The 7,526-nt window shown below is 48.2% G+C and overlaps 1 protein-coding gene across 3 annotated transcripts in view; it reads right to left on the bottom strand.

The window, feature by feature from the left end:
• The window catches only part of Gfra2 (GDNF family receptor alpha 2), a 93,068-nt gene that overhangs the window by 46,394 nt on the left and 39,148 nt on the right, over window positions 1-7,526 (bottom strand). The window lies entirely within an intron of this gene.

Consider the following 7,526-nt stretch of genomic DNA (forward strand, 5'->3'; position numbering starts at 1 on the left):
AGACCTAATCAGGAAGAAAACAGAAGTACCGAGTGAAGAATACAAACAATTTTTACAGACCAATCATGCAAGGAGCAGCCAGGGAAGGGCTCAGGGAGGTACAAAACCAGATTGTCTTGCTAAGGGCAAGTCTAGGTTCTATGGACCAAATGTCTGAGTCCCTTCCAAATCCCCAGTGTGGTGGTATCTGGAGATAGAACCTTTGGGAGGAGACTAGAGTTCAATTAGGTCATGGGTGAGGCCCTTATGATGGAATTAGTGTCCTTCTAAAAAGAGACTCTCCCCCCCACACACACCAATGAGAACATAACCAAGAAAAAGGATCCTCACTAAGAGTCACTGGACCCTGATCTCAGACTCCCCATACTGGGAGAAGAAGAAGAATCTAACCGCCCTGTCTATAACATTCCATCATATTAGCCTGAACTAAAACACTCGGCAAAGGAGTAGAAGCAGAAACAACCAGGCAGCCCATGGGAACAACAGATAAGGGTGTGCCTGCCCCTGTGTGAGCAAATACACACACATACCCACAGGTGAGGGATCTGGAGCGAGCAGTGTGCAGGGACTGGAATGTCAATTCTCCCAGTGTAAGTGACATCTCTCCAAATGGACCACTCCCCCGATCCCTTTACAGATGAGGTGGGTCCTCAATCCCAACTCCACTAGTGAAGTGGGAGCCTTCCCTAGACAGAGGTCACACCTCATCTTTATGGTGTGTGAGCTTTGTAGAATTCAGATGCTTAGAGAGCAGACTCAGTGGGAAAGATTTAAGGACTCCAGAGCAGCAACATACACAGCCCCTATCTTATAAATTGGGCATCTAGTTTATCTCTCCAGGGCCCTTGACAAAGTACTATTCAACATCTGGCCTTGTCTCCACCTCCCACAGGAAGTTCCAGGAAGAGCATTTGGGTACATTTGCCTGAAATGAGAGGTGAGCAAGAAACTACAGGAAGTAACAGCAGGAGCCAGCATGCGATGCCAGAAAGTGGAGAAGTCTTCACCCAGACATTTCAGGGTGCAGCTCTGCTCAAGGCCGGGAGGGTCCCTGAGGGCAGCTTACCTGCCTGAAGCTCATGGTCCCCAAGAAAGAGATGCTGTCTGATGCCACCAGGGTGGACCTAGTAGTAACTGAGTAGAACTGGGATTTCAAGAGAAGCTAAGTGAAAATACCACCATCTAACTGCAATACAGTTGTGATCCCACACAAAGCATAACTATCAGCCAATAAACTATAGAGAGTCTCTAAGTTGCAGGTGCAATCAGCAGTGTTCTGTCTGTAGTCTCTAAGTTCTAGGAGGGAAGTGACTTCTAGCTCCTTCTTCATTGACTCTCCAACCCTAACACAATGACAGGCCCACTGCAGATAATCAATAGAGGAATGGTTGTGAGATCCCCATTCCCCTGCTTTAGGCAAACTCACTGGCCCCAGGAATGGCTGGCTGGGTTCTGTCCAGATCCTTCCTGCACCTCCCAAGCCTGTGGCAGGCATTACTAATCGATCACAGCCCTCTTTGCTACTGAGCCAAAAGGTAGATTTGACATTCTTCTGCAGGGAACTAATAAAGTTGGTCTTCCAGTAGAGGCAGAAATTCTCACTGTGAAATCAAGGAGTCCTTTGAGAATCTAATGAACACAACAACTTTCTCTCTTGAACATATGCACAAAATGTGGTGTATAATTTCAACATAGTCAAAGCCTTCTCCCTTAAAAAAGTTTAGATGCCCACCTACCCCTACACAAAGAATCGCTACCTATTATTCAGAGATGATCTCTAAAACCATCAGTGACTTAATTACTTTCTCCTCACAAGGCAAAATACCTGACACCCACAATTTAAAGGAGGAGAGGTTTAAGAGTCTATGATTGGCTGGCTCCAAGGTAAAACAGTATGGTGGAAAGGCCTGGCCAAAAGAAATCTGGTTACTTCTGGAAGCAGAGAGTAAACGGAAGAGCCAAGAAAGGAGACACACCCTTCCAGGTCACTCCCTCTTCCAACCAGACCCACCTCCTAACAGCAGGCCAGCTATACCGCCCCCCATGATCCAATAAGCTTCTAAAAGGCCCTCCTGAGAGCCCATGCAGTTCTTGGGGAACCCCTAGATATAAACCATAACAATCAGCCAGTAGGCGCTACACAGAGCCAAAGAGATGCTGAACAATAGTCCCAGGGAGCCAAGAGTCAAATCCCAGACCTGTTCATCCTCCATGCCTAAAGACAGTAGACACACCCCAAGCTAGGCAAGATAGACAGCTCACAGAAGGGACTCCTGGCTACTTCCCCAGGACAGCCCCAAGGGAGGCAGCCCAAGTCCCTCTGCACCCCAGCAACCCTCTTGGACAAGGACAGTGTCTATTACACAAAAGGGACCTAGACAGCCAGGGTAGCTCCAGGCTGGGATCTATTTATACACATCCTCAGCATCCAGGGGTTGAATTACAGCCCCACAGATGGCATGGGGCCAGAAAGGAGTTATTTATATCCTCCTGGCAGACTGAGAGGAACAGGACAACTCAAACGGCTGCTTCAAACATGGCCTGGAAGGGACATAGTTTACAGAACAGAATCATCTGCCCACAACCCACAACCACCATTACCCAGCGCACGCACACACACTCACACATACACATACACACAATCTAAGAACATCCTTTCAATATGCACAAGTTGAGAGGCGAGATACTAAAAGACTGTGTGTTTTTAAAAATGTAGATCATGGCCCATTCTGAGATGAAAAGAATCCAGCCAAATTCTACAGATTCATTCCCACATGTTCCCCAGGAACCCCAGACTCTGTATCAGAACCTTTTAAAGGAAATGTCTCTCCTGGTCTTCCTGACATCTCTGGTCAGCTTAAATCTGTAGCTCTGAGGCTCAGGGATGTGAGGAGAGGGAAAGGCAGAGCTTGGTCTCCTTGGTCTCCTTGGGTGCAACTTCCTAGCCAGCTGGAACCATGGGTAGAGAGAAGCTTCCAGAAGCTCCCAGCGGCCCGGGTCCAAAGGTCAATGAGAGCAGAGTATTCAGAAGTGCTTCCAATAACCCTGAAGCCCAACAAGCAGAAGCCTTATTTAATGAAGGCTTCTTCAAACCCCAGATCAAGGGAAATCTCCAACCCTTTACAGCAGTGACATTTACTAGGACAGCACTGCAGAGTCTGTGACACATCACACAGGTGAATCCCACACCAGTGACATACGAGGCCTGCTGCCAGGTGTGCCTCACAGTAGTGCAATGAACATGCTTTAATATGGTGCAGGAGGGACAGGATGCCAAAAAGTCCAGCATAAGTGGACAACTCCCAAAACAGAATGAGGGACCAGGGCCCAGTCAGGCCTGGCGAAGTCTCATCCCCTGAGGCACGGGGACTGTTCTGGGAGATGGATAGTCACAGGCAGGGGCCTCATTTCCAAACAATCATCATTCAGAAATACTTTCCCATGACCCCCTCAAGCCAGCTTCATTCATTAAAGTGTCCAGTGGTGGGAGCTCCTGCTCCAAACACAACACATGGTCAGAAGATTCCCACCCCTGGTCCCCATCCTGAGGGGCAGGAACCTGGAGAACAGGGCCAGCAAAGGAAGGAAGAACACAGTATCTCCTCAAGGGCATGTGCAGAGCCAAGACTAGCTTCCTACCCTCTACACGCCTCCATGGCCATTTGTTCATTTCCTCTTCTGCCAAGAACACATCTCTCCAGGAACATAACCCACGTGGTGAGGAAGGAGCAGCAGAAGGCAGGCTGCAAAACCACCTGGATGGACTCGGATCCACAGACCTGGAAGTGCTCTTGTGTGATCAGCGAAGAAACAAAGGGCACAGGGAGTGAAGCTGCCCATCCAGGGCCACTCAGGAGACTACAGATGTGGCTCTGACTTGGGGTACCCCAGTCACTCCTCCATCCACCATCTCCTCTGCTCCAGCATCACCTAAGGCCCTGCCAGGCTCATCCTACATGCAGGTTCAGCCCTCATCCCTGCCTTCCCTCTTCAAAGACCACACTTTTGCATGTGGGTGGGCAGGAAGTGGGAGCCGAGCAATGAAAGGTTGGATGAATGTCCTCGTTCTAGACAAGAGCTCACCAGGCCACATCCTGAAGCAATGTGAATTTCCTACTTGAGACTCCAGGCCTCCCCAAGCAAGCTGTGTCTCTAATTCAATGATCTAGACACAGCACTGTCCGTGGTTCTGGGGTTGCTGCTGTTGAAATCCACACCCCCAATGCAAGGGGCTTCTCCACTTGGCTCAGCCCCTCTTGGAAACAGTCTATGCTTAGCCACCAGAGCTCCTTGGTCCCCATGCTCCTAATACTTTGTCCAATTTAAACATCATTTCTCGTTCTACGATGTAACAATTATGCTTGTGTTCCTGAGTTCTCCGTCCCCAGAAGAATAAACAAACAAAAAACAGACCAAGCCACCAAATGCACCCCACTCCAAATTCTCCTACCTCACACAGGCCAAGGGCCTGGCAGGAGCCACATACTCCATTACCCACCATCCTCAAAATGATATCAATAAACAAGTTCTGGGGCCCTGCCTCTCCTCCACCTGAGACTCAGTTCTGACATTTGACTGGCACAACCCCAAAAATCCCATCACAGGATCTCTGAAGTCTTCTGGGTTTTTTGTTTGTTTGTTTGTTTTCAAAATCTAGGACCTTTGAAATGAGCTGCAACACCAATCCTTTTTTTTTTTTTTTTTTTTATTTCAAGACAGGGTCTTACTAAATTGCCCAAGGTGGGCTCAAACACGCAGTCCGGCTACCTCAGCCTTGCATGGTGCTTGGGTTACAGGCATGCACTACTATGCCCAGCTAACCTTCTGGCTTTTGGGTGCGCCTGTCCCTGCAAATGCATGAACTCCTGAGCTGGGGCTCCAGCTGGTCCTCCCCAGCTCCTTCAAGGCCCAGTTCCTCACCTGTGATTAATCCATAACACTGTGTACAGTGCAGCTTGGCAAATTCTTTTTAGCACTTAGTCCAAGGAGAAAATATGTCTGGATTTAAGAATTAGCGTGCTCCTTCTATCACGTTTGGGGGATTATGTGGCCTCTCCAGCTCCCCCTTGATCCCAGTAACCAGGAAGCTCAGAGCTCAAATTCAGCACTCTGACAGACTACACAGCAGAAGTGTTTGGTTGCTCCTGCTTTCCAGGACTCTTGGTTTCTCCAGAGAACCCTTCTACTGTTGTAAACATAGGTTTATTTCAAACTGCCTCAATCCATTTGTGTAGAAAGTATATATTTTAAGCAAGCAGAAAAGAAAAGCCCACCTTTTTACTGGGGCTTTCCCTGAGCCCTGCAGCTAGCTCAATACTCAGTCCTCTTCTGAACTCCAGCAGAGCTCCTATTCCACACCAAACAAAGCAGCACTTCACCTTGAATATACAGAAAGGCCCACCTATACCAGGAAAAAAGAAGCCTCACCCAACCCACGTTCCTCTGTGGCCCTGGCCTCAGCCCTGCTTCCTTCTGAAAAATGCAGTTTGTATCCAATGCCTCTGCTTCTGCCTCCCTGCCAGAGGTGTGCCCATAGCAATTGGCTTTGAGCACAACACACACGCACACACACACGTGTGTGCATGCATGCATTTTGTAAGATTTCAGCTTCACTACTCCTTCCCCATGAATCCTCCTATCTTCTGGTTTCTGGGCCCCACTCTCTGCTCTGTTGTCCTCCGGCTCCCCAGACTCCCTGCCTCACCCTGTACCTTCTCAGCCGTCCCTTCCACAAGCCCCTGTGTTTCCAGCATAGTTTTGCTGTCACTACTCACACTGATGGCTTCATTTACCACCTGAACTCCAAGGATGCTCCAATCTGCAGGCGTCTCCACCAACCCTCCCTGAAACATCACCCACTTCTGTGACTTTAATCACCAACAAGGAGCCCAAGAATTTCTAAACCTCGCCTCAATACTGAGCTCCAGACCCATTCATCCAAATGCCCCCCAGATATTGCCATGGGAATGGCAACAGTTTCCCCAGAGACTCCTCAAACACTGTGTGTTCAACACCATCCTCACCCAATTATTCCATCGCCCCATAGTTATTCAACTGGGAACTGCGGCAGATACAGATGCCCTCCACTTATCTGTTTAAATAATGCTTATAGAGTGCTCACCATATACCAGGCTCTATGTGCTGGATAAGGTGTGGAGTAAGTAAAACAGAAACAGTTCTTGCCTCCAGGGAACTTCAGCCAGTCATCCAGTCCTAACACATCCAAGTCTTTCTTGTCACTCTCCTCTGAAACAATCCACAATTTCCATTCCCACAGCCACTACCTTAGTCCAGAGCAGTATGTTATAGTGCCAAGGAAGTAGCACCATGTGACTCCCAGCTCTGAAGGGTGTGCACTGTGTGACCTTAGGCAAATTATTTTCTCTATTCCCTCACCTGACAGATAAAGATGAAAACAGCACTGGCTTTGTTGCCTTGTTGCGTGATCGAGACATGAAGCTTTTCGAACAGTGTCTAGAACACTGCAGACAATCTCTAGACACCTGCAACTACTGCAATTCCTGTTTCTCCCATCATGGCCCACCTACATGTACCCACCCCTTGCAGTTTCTCCAAGCTCTCCCCCTCCCACACGCCTCTTTGGCTGCCTTCTTCCTGTGCTTTCTTCTCATTTCCCAAGGCTTTATTCAAGGTCCCCTTCCCTGGAAGGGTGAGATGCCCCTCACCCGTGTCCCTCCTTGGTACCTCCCAGCTTCATCCTACTGAATTGAGACCACTTCTGTCTTTGCCTGCTTCCCTGATGAAGCCCATGTTCTTTGGAGAGTATCAAGGTCATCTCTGTATGTCCAGGCCTTACAACCAAGGGCTACATGCAAGAGAGGCTGAAAAATGCTTAATAACAAACAGGAAAAATATGTTTAAGGAGCCAGATTTCAATTCACTATAACAAAAAATCCCACTTCCTAATAACTAGGCTACATTTAGTAAGCATGTACTACATGCCAGGCTCTGTGTCAAGCTGTGGACACATGCAATCTAATGCTCACGATAACCTTGTGCTATGGCTATTCCTGTTTTGTAGGTGAAGGGGTGGAGGCTCAGCGAATCTTCAAAAGTGGCTCAAAGTCACACAACTAGTAACTGGTAGTCAGAATTCAAACACAACACCATCAGGCTCTGGAACCTATTCTTTCCCCCAACACTAGCCTATTCAGCTCTCCGTCTGTAATGAGCTGCTCTTCAATCTATGAGAGCACCTTCCTCTGCTGAGTCACGAGGCTGGGGTTTCCTTCAGAAGTGGGATCAAATTCTCTGAAGGTCATTTCTTTTTTTAAGACTCCAGGAGCCAATGATTTTAAATTATAAGCTCCTCGGATGGCTTACTAACTTCCCTCACAGTCCTTAACATGAGGCTAGGCACAGAGAGAGCAATTGACCCGAGTTCAATGAATGAGCAAATCAGAAAATGACTGGCAGATGAATGGATGGATTCATAGGTGGAAAGGTGGATAAATCAAAGGATGGATGGAATGGATGGATAGATGGGTGGATGAGTGGATGGGTGG

Source organism: Fukomys damarensis, unplaced genomic scaffold (assembly GCF_012274545.1).
Source record: "Fukomys damarensis isolate Sample0158 unplaced genomic scaffold, DMR_v1.0_HiC HiC_scaffold_18, whole genome shotgun sequence".
Lineage (NCBI taxonomy): Eukaryota > Metazoa > Chordata > Mammalia > Rodentia > Bathyergidae > Fukomys > Fukomys damarensis.